Source organism: Pantherophis guttatus, chromosome 2 (genome assembly GCF_059756535.1).
Source record: "Pantherophis guttatus breed Tessera chromosome 2, ASM5975653v1, whole genome shotgun sequence".
NCBI lineage: Eukaryota > Metazoa > Chordata > Lepidosauria > Squamata > Colubridae > Pantherophis > Pantherophis guttatus.
This window is the reverse complement of record NC_142064.1, coordinates 188,047,606-188,057,161: the sequence shown is the minus strand read 5'-3', so window position 1 is coordinate 188,057,161 and position 9,556 is coordinate 188,047,606. Positions and strand designations below refer to the sequence as shown.

The 9,556-nt window shown below is 40.9% G+C and overlaps 1 protein-coding gene across 1 annotated transcript in view; it reads left to right on the top strand.

Annotated features, from left to right (window-relative positions):
- The window catches only part of KCTD16 (potassium channel tetramerization domain containing 16), a 185,000-nt gene that overhangs the window by 136,767 nt on the left and 38,677 nt on the right, over positions 1-9,556 (top strand). The gene's annotated exons all lie outside the window — the stretch shown is intronic.

The window sequence follows — 9,556 nt, the reverse complement described above, 5'->3', positions numbered from 1 at the left end:
GCTGAAGGGCAAGAGATAGGGTCAGGGCCAAGCACGTCCAAGCAGCCACAGGTGGACAGTGATGAGGGTAATGAGTCTTGGCTGGATCCTCGGCAGCGTCGCAGAGATAAGCGCGCGCAACAGAAGAAAAGATATGCCAGAGATTAGGCTGAGTCACTGGACCACACCCCACAGGATATAAAAAGGGGTGAGGTGGCCATTCAGACTCTGTGACCGACAAAACTAACTACTATCAAGTCACATTCCATCTTTGGAAACAACATTATCGGCCTTGGATTTATTTTACGAAACGGACAATTCTTGACTGTGGGTATTTTGTTTATTGAGTAAAAGTTCTTGGCAAGCAGCTACTGGGTTGCTGCCAAGCGTCTTATCGGAAGAATTGGTTGTCTGCCAGTTTATTTAACCCTCGGCTGTCTATTTGTGTGTGTGAGAGAGAGAGAGACGGGGACAAAACACATGATTGATGGTATCAAAAGCCGCTGAGAGATCTAGGAGGACCAGGACAGAGGAGCAACCCCTGTCCTGGGCCCTCCAGAGATCATCATCCAATGCGATCAATGCCATTTCCGTGCTGTAACCCGCCCTGAAGCCCGACTGGCACGGATCTAGATAGACAGCTTCATCCAGGAATCGAGGAAATTGTCCCACCACCACACTCTCAACAACCTTCGCGTGAACCAAAGGTTGGAGACAGGATGATAGTTAGCTAACACAGCCAGGTCCAGGGAAGGCTTCCTGAGGAGGGGTCTCACCACCGCCTCTTTCAGGGCGGCTGGGAAGACACCCTCACTCAATGAGGCATTGGTAATCTCCTGAAACCAGCCTTGTGTAACCTCCCGGGAGGCCAGCACCAACCAGGAGGGACATGGGTCCAGTAAACATGTGGTAGCGTTAAGCCTCCCCAAAATCCTGTCCATGTCCTCAGGAGTCACATGGTCAAATTCTTCCCAGGTAACACTCTCAAAACTCACCTCCGTCATCCCGTCCAAGGCTATCCAATCAGAGTCCAGGCCGGCCTGAATCTGAGTGATTTTATCATGCAGGAAATCCTCAGCTGTACCCTGCAAGGGATCCTCCCTCACTCCCTCACCTGTAGAAGAGAGCGGGTCACCCTAAACAGGGTGGCTGGGCGGTTCTCTGCAGATGCAATAAGAGTGGAAAAATAGTTGGATTTCGCCACTCTTATTGCCACTAGGTAGATCTTGATATAAGACCTCACCAGTGTCCGGTCAGATTCGGTACGGAGACCTCCAATCGCTCTCTAGGCATCTTTTCCGGCGCTTCATCTCTCTCAGCTCCTTGGAAAACCAAGGAGCCAATTGAGAACGGCACCGAGTCAGAGTCCGCAAAGGCACAACGCAGTCCAAGGCTCCAGCGGCCGCCCTATCCCAGGCGGCCGCCAGTTCCTCAGCTGAGCCGTGAGTCAGAGCCTCAGGGAATGGCCCAAGCTCCATCAGGAACCTCTCGGGGTCCATCAGGCGCCTGGGATGGAACCACCTGGTCGGTTCCATCTCCTTGCAGCAAGGGGAAGCGGTCCGAAAGTCCAGCTGAAGGAGCGAATGATCTGTCCATGACAAGGGCTTAATGACTAGGTCCCTATTGTGAGATCATTCAACCACTGACCAGAGACAAAAACCAAGTCCAGCGTGTGTCCCCCAGTGTGGGTGGGGTCATGAATTAACTGGGTCAGGTCCATGGCCATCATGGAGGCCATGAACTCCTGAGCCGCTTCCGACGTTTCACTGATGGATGGCAGGTTGAAATTCCCCCATGACCATAAGCCTGGGGGTATCCACCGCCACCCCGGCTATTACGTTGAGCAGCTCAGGCAGGGCAGCTGCCACGTGGCAGGGAGCCAGGTACGTAGTCAGCAAATCCATCTGCACCCTATGACCCCACTTCACAAAGAGGGACTCACAGCCGGCTATCTGAGGAACAGTGGCCTCCCTCGGACTAAGACTTTCTTTAATAATCACTGCTACCCCTCCCCCCCTCCCCCAGGCCCTCAGCTGATTCACTAACAATGGCACTTTAAGGTCTACAGAAAAAAAATCTGAATAAAGTTATAATAAATAAATATTTATTTAGTATTTATTTATTCTTCACATTTTTTTTTAACCTCCCATCTCCTTCAGCGATGGCACTTTTTCCCTCCTTTCAGGGGTTCTCTGGATTTTTCTGCCTCCAGGTTGTTGTAACCAGTGTGGTTACAATGATTAAGGTGTTGGGTGGAGAGATCCAAATATGAAGTCCACTGTCAGCCATGGGTGACAGTGGACTCACAGGGTGACCTTGAACAATTACTGACAAAGTGAGGCCAATCTGAGTTGCTGCTGGGAGGAAAATTCACACACAAAGTGTTATGTATGCCTTTTGCTTCTAGAGGGAAGTGGGTATAAATCTAACACATTTATAAAATGAATAAATGAATGTTACCTTAAAGCATTTTTCGACATTGTGTTTAATTGCTATCTCATAGGACTAATTATCCAAACCTCACTGATAAAAAAAAAAATCCTAGCATCTTCAGATTTGCTGATTTGGGTTGTGATAAAGAAAAAATGCCAATATATTTATTATTTTACTCTAAGATTTAACTTACTCGCGACGTCTCAAAGCATCCCTTTTCCCCATGCTTGAAAAATGAACATTTGGTTCACATTTACAGCTGCCTTCTTAGAAATAAATGCTTCTAAATTCCCGTAGGGTTAACTCTTAGACAAAAATGTTCAAGAATACATCCTAAAAATGCACATTGCTTTATTCGGAATTACAGAATAACAGAGTTGGAAGGGGCCTTGGAGGTTATCTAGTCAGTCCAACCCCTGCTCTCTTAAGATGTGGAAGTAGTGACTGCTTTGTTTTAAAGGAAAATGAATAGGAGTTCTGTCTTTTAAAGAATTATCTTCAATGGGAAGGGCATTCTTCTCTTCCTTTATGAAATGAAAACAATATTAGGCCAAGCAAAGAGGAAGATGCCTGGCTGGTGTCCCATTTAACTCAGTTTTTCCCACCTGATGTTCTCCATCATTGTTACATTATAGACTTCATCACACAGCATGATCTATAAACCATGTTGTTGGGAGATGATAGGCCCATGATGGCGAACCTATGGCACGCGTGCCAGAGGTGGCATGCAGCACCCTCTCTGATGGCATATGAGTCATCGCCCCAGTTCAGCTCCTCTGCGCATGTGCGCGCACCTCCCACCAGCCAGCTGGTCTTCAGGTCTCTGCTGTGCATACTGGGGGGCGGGGCACATGTGGGTGGAGACACACCCATGCACGGGGTGGGCGCATGCAGTGGGCCACGTGTGGATGTGTGGGGGTGAGGCGCATGCACGGGGGCCACGCATGCATTGTATTTTGGGGGTTTGGGCATTGGGCACTTGATCCGGAAAAGGTTAGTCATCACTGTGATAGGCAATGATCTGAAGGCATAAAGATTGGGAAGACTCGTTCAGTTATTCTGGAAAGTAGTGCTACATTTTTTCGTTTACTGTTTTGTTCCCCATTCACCCCCCCCAAAATAAAGCATGAAATGAGTTGGAAGCTCCTCACATGACTTCTAGGTAACCCACTGCTGAAGCCTTCAGAAAAAAAACCAAGTCTATTTATTTTATTTTATTTATTTGTTTGTTTGTTTCTTTGTTTACTTCCCCCCCCCCAAGGAATGGTAAGTTTATGTTTGTTCCTTTGCTGCAGCACTGTCTATGGGGAAAAAAACAAGACCTCTCAGAAAGTAAACTTTTGCTATGTTATTTTAACCTTTTAAAAACCATTCCAGTGGTTTAGTGAAATCTCCTTGCTTTGGAGTTTTCATTCCTGTTTATTAATTATTATTTTTTACAGTGCTCAACTTGGTACTCAACTGCTTTGAAACTTATTGAATTTGGTACTCAACTCATTTTGATGCAAACGTTTTGTCCTGGTACTCATTGTTTGTTTAGTACTCAGTGCATAAGCTGAAAACTTGTCAACTTGCTGACTTTTGACTCAGTACATTATTCCTTATGGGGAAAAAATTGTTTGGTACTCATCATTTTTGGTAGTCCTCCCATAATCAATTAACGGTGAGTACCAAAATACCACTATACTATAATAGGAAAAAGTATACAAAAATACAAAAGGAATAAATTGACACTAAAAGATTTGCAACTAGCCAAATGGTAGGTTCATATTTCTCTTTGATTTGCACATAAATGTATCTATCTATCTATCTATCTATCTATCTATCTATCTATCTATCTATCCATCCATCCATCCATCCATCTATCCTGCCTTTATTGTTTTTATAAATAACTTAAAGCAGTGAACATACTAGTGGAGGTTTGTGATCTGAAGTATTTTGATGTCTTCTGTTCTCACAGTGTCTTTTTCCATGCCTGACCTTGAAGCAAAAAGTGGCTTTCCTAGTGTTTTAATTGAAGAATAGGGATGCTTCTTTTGCATTGTAAGCAAAGTTCACAGTAATTGGAAACATTTGAAATACTTGAAAATATCACAAAAAACTGTTTCGCTAATAATTACTTGATAAGAATATTTAATCAGCACATACATCTTGGGTATGATACATGAAGATGAAACAACATATTAATAATTTACACTGAGAAACAACATTATATATAATTATATATAAATTATAAAGTGTAAAGTATAGGCTAAAAAAGTGGTGGCCATAAAGTGTATAGGCTAAAGCAGTGGTGGGATTCAAGTAATTTAACAACCGGTTCTCTGCCCTAATGATTTCTTCCAACAACAGTTTGCCAAACTGCTCAGAAAGCTAACAACCGGTTCTCCTGAAGAGGTGCAAACTGGCTGAATCCCACCACTGGGCTAAAGGTAAGGCAAACTTTTGTAAAAGTAGTATTTTAATATAATTGTAATTTTCATTTCTTGATCTAATATTCATAGTGGGATACAGTTTTCACACACTGCTTTCCCCCCCCCTCTCTCTTTCTCTCTCTCTCTCACACACACACACACACACTCACACACACAAATACCTAGTGTATCTATCTATTTAAAAAAAGTTTGAGGCAATTTAAAGGCAGTCCAACTCCAGATAACTATAAGTGGCTTACATAAAAAAGAGATTAATAATAGGTGTTCAGAAGATGTCTATTTATCTTCTCTCAACAAAATATCCTACAGGGACTCAAGGGCTCAATCAAGAGTCTAGTTCAAGGCCTGGGAGAATATTGTAATGTAGCTCAGTAAGAAACTGTATGCCAATTTGGCAAAATATATTGCACTCATAATTAATTAATTATGCAAATTAAGGGGGAAAGTGGAATAAAGACATACATTCTGGGACATATGTTTGCAAACAGTGGTGCATATAAAAATAAAAGGTGAAGAAGATGCATATACATATTTCCTTTTCTTTTATATTCAGATGAATTTGGAAAAGGGAGCCCATGGAGATGTTATAGGAAGTGAGGCAGATAAAGCTGAATGGGAAAAAACATTAAGACAGTGAAATTCAATGAAGAGGATATGCACTGATGTATGCAAAACATTCTTATTTTGAAAAATAACTATCATAGCTTAAAAGGAAACAACCCTACTAACCAGGAGTACTTATATTGTACTTTTGTCAATATCAATGCAAACTGTCATTTCTATATCAAAATAAATAAATAAATAAATGTAAACATGTTTCTAAAAGTTCATCAGATAAAATGGCAGTTCCAGCAATTGTAAACATTCCTGGAGTGGGAAGCACTGGTAGCAGTCACCCCTGTGCTGGTTACCTTGTAGATGGACTACAACACTAAGCTATATGTGGGACTGCCCTTGAAGATCACCCAGAACTGCAGCTGGTGCAAAATCTAGCTGGCCAACTACTAACTAGCAGTACCAAGTATATAACTTCAATACTGTATTGTGGGAAATGCTTTGGTTGCCAATTTGTTGCCAGGGGCAATTCAAGCATTGGTTATCACCTATATTTTTCATACCTTGCGTCCTGTAGTATTTGCAAGACCACTTACTTTAACTAGAATCTGTCCTCATTAGGCTTTCCTGTACAAGGTGTATCCTAACAGTTGTTACTTGCAGGAGGGGCATTTTCTATGGGGATTTCTCTCCTATGAAAGTCTCTAGTTCCAGATACAAGGCAGGCATCCTCTGGCCTGATATTTTGATTATGTGCATTCAGGTCAGTTTGACTCTTAGTGACTACATAGGATTTCTCCAGCAAGATCTGTTGTTTTACCTTAGTTTTCAGTCTATACACCCATTATCATTGTAATTAAATCTATCCATCTTGCTACTCATCATTGTTTTCCTTTTTTCCTTTCTTAGCATTAGAGCCTTTGTCTGAGAGGTAGATTTTCACATAAATGAATCTGGTCATTTGTGCCTTGAGTGAGAATTCTGAGTTGATTTGTTTGTTTATTTTCTTTGCTATCCATCACAGTCTTAGGAGTTTTTCCCACCATCCACAGAGTGGTATTGTCAACATCCAGCTTTAATCTCCAAACTCCAGGACCATTTCATTTCTGAAAAGTTTACTGTTTATTGAATACATGCAGTGGTGAAATCCAAATTTTTTACTACAGATTCTGTGGGTGTGGCTTGGTGGACATGGTGTGGCTTTGTGGGCGTGGCAGGGGAAGGATACTGCAAAATCTCCATTCCCACCCTACTCCAGGGGAAGGATACTGCAAAATCCCCATTCCCACCAGCCAGAGGTGGTATTTGCCGGTTCTCTGAAATACTCAAAATTTCCACTACCGGTTCTCCGAACTGCTCAAAATTTCTGCTATTAGTTCTCCAGAACTTGTCAGAACCTGCTGGATTTCACCCCTGAATATATGGCATAGTAATGTCAAAGTAAAACTCACTCTGGGATCCTCAAGCTCCAGTTCATAGCATTAAGTAATGATTTTCCCAGCTAAACCCCGAGGCTTCCATGTAGACCAAGTAAACAAGTTCCTTTTGTTATGGGAACCATCTGCCTCAACCACACACCTCCTAAGACATCCTTGAAAAGTTTCTAGACTCTCACAAGCTTCAGTGGAGCTGTAGAAGTTTTGTCTCTCTAGTTAACTCATTTATAACCAACATCTCCAACACTCCCTTCCTCTAATGGCAAGTAGAAACGGTGAAGCACATAGCTGCCAAAGTTTCACTCTTGACAGATATTTTGTTCCCATAAAGTATCATAGGAAGAACCATTGCCTGCACAATTCTGATCTTTGTGGGTATAGACACATTCCAACATCTGAATATCTCTCCAAGGACTTCATGGGTGCTCTATGAAGTGCTGCTCTGTGGCACAGTTCTTTACTGTTGATTCCTTTACTGTTGATAGTTGATTCTAAAAGGCAGAAACTATCTGCCACTTAAATATCCTTGTGGTTAGTTCTAAGGCTAGTTGCTGTATCTGTTATCTTTAATTTTTTTTTTAATATTTAATCTTAGTATAAATTTTTCATTGTGCTCTTTGACTTTCATTGCTAGCCTGCAGTCCCTTTGCATTTTCAGCTATCAGAGTAGTGTTATCAGCACAGGAAAGGTTATTGATGTTTTTTCTTCTAATATTAAAACCATCTTCTTTCAATCTAGCTTCCCTTAATACATATTCCACATCTGTTTCTCCATGTTTTGTCCATTTGTGATTTCTTGACCTGTATATAGGTTTTACCCTGAGGACAGTGGTATGTTCTGGAATTCTCATTTCTCTAAAGACATTCCATAAGCTTGACATGATCAACATAACTGAGGGCCTTTCTATAATCAATGAAACATATGCTGATTTCTTTTTGGTATACTTTGGTTTTCTCAATTATTCAGCATGCTTCAGCAATAATGTTTCATATTTCTCAGTCTTTTCTAAAGGCAGCTTGAACATCTGGCATTTCACTTTCCATGGAGGACTCTAATCTGCATTGGATGACTGTCAGCATTTAATTTTCTGGCATGTGAAATTTAGGTTATTATATTATAGCACGCACATTCTCTTAAGGCTCATATTTTCATATTTGTATGTAGATCCAACTCTTCTCTTGGTCATTGTGCGGTTCTCCAGATTTGCTGGTATAACTAGGTTACAACCTTTTCTTCTTTTTATTCTGCTGCTTGCCATAATTCTATAGATAGTCCATGAATTCCTGTAGCTTTCTGGTTTTTTAATGCTACTAGTTAGAACTAAAGGTTGTTACAAGTAGGGAATAGCTTCCAAACTATCTTGGATGTTGACATCTCTATTGTATAGAATTTTTAAATCAATTTATTGGCATACAATTTCAAGTTTGGAATCTCCTGCTGATTTCAGAGATCTTTTAGAAGACTTCCCTTGTTTTTCTTCAATGTTTTTATAGGTTATTAGTGTAATTACATTGTTCTAGCATTTCTCTGAAATTCTTTGTTGAACTTCTTTCCTTGATATTTGTCTTTTTTTTTTTGCCATTGCCTTTTCTTTTTAGCAATGACTTGTTCTGACATCCAGTATGCTTTCTTCTCTTTCTTGATCTTTGGCAGTCTCTTATCACTTTTATCATTAACAACCTCTTTGATTTTATTCTCTAATGCTTCTAGTTCCTGATCAAGAGGTTAGGAACTTGATATTTGGCAACTTAGTAAGCCCCTGGCTCTTTCAAGGAGAATTTGAGATTGGAAAATGAGAAACACAAATGGCCCAAATGAACTGTGGTTCAGGCAAGATGTTACAAGAGTTTATATAATTGATACTATTTATGAGGCTGTCATGTTTATTATTGCAGGTTTTTAGTGTGATTTTTCTCATATTGCATGCAGTATGGCAAAGGCAATGAAATAAACAGTTACATAGTCTGATGCTAGTACTGCCTTTACAATTTATAGTATTTATCAGTTTAAAAATACAGGTAGTCCTTGACTTACAACAGTTCATTTAGTGACTTGTTTGAAGTACAGTGGCACTGAAAAAAGTGGCTTATGACCATTTTTTCACACTTACAGCACCTCGTGGCCATGTGATAAAAATTCAGATGCTTGACAACTGACTCATATTTATGATAGTTGCAGTGTCCTGGGTCATGTCAGGGGTGAAATGTTCCTGGTTCGGACTGGATCACCTGATCCGGTAGCGATGGAGGCGGGTGGTTCGGAGAACCAGTAGAAAAAATCCCTGCCCCCCCCATACCCAGCTGAGCCACACAATCATCAGAGGCTCTTTTTTTTTTTACTTTTAAAAGCATTTTTTCTACAACCTCTTCGGCAGAAAAAAATGCTTTTAAAAGTAAAAAAAAAAAGCCTCTGATGATCGTGCGGCTCAGCTGGAATTGTCAAAGGCATTTTAAAGAAAAAAACCCTATTTTTCTTTTAAATGCCTCTGACGATCCCAGCTGAGTTTTTTAAAAAGCCTCTGCCGATCAGGCAACTCAGCTGGGATCTTCAGAGCCTTTTGAAAGCATTTTTTTACAACTCTTCGCCGAAGAGGTTGTAGAAAAAATGGTTTTAAAAGTAAAAAAAAAAAAAATTGGTCACACCCACCCAGTCACATTACCTACCCCCCCCCCGCACACCAAGCCACACCCACAGAACCAGTAGTAACAAATTTTAGA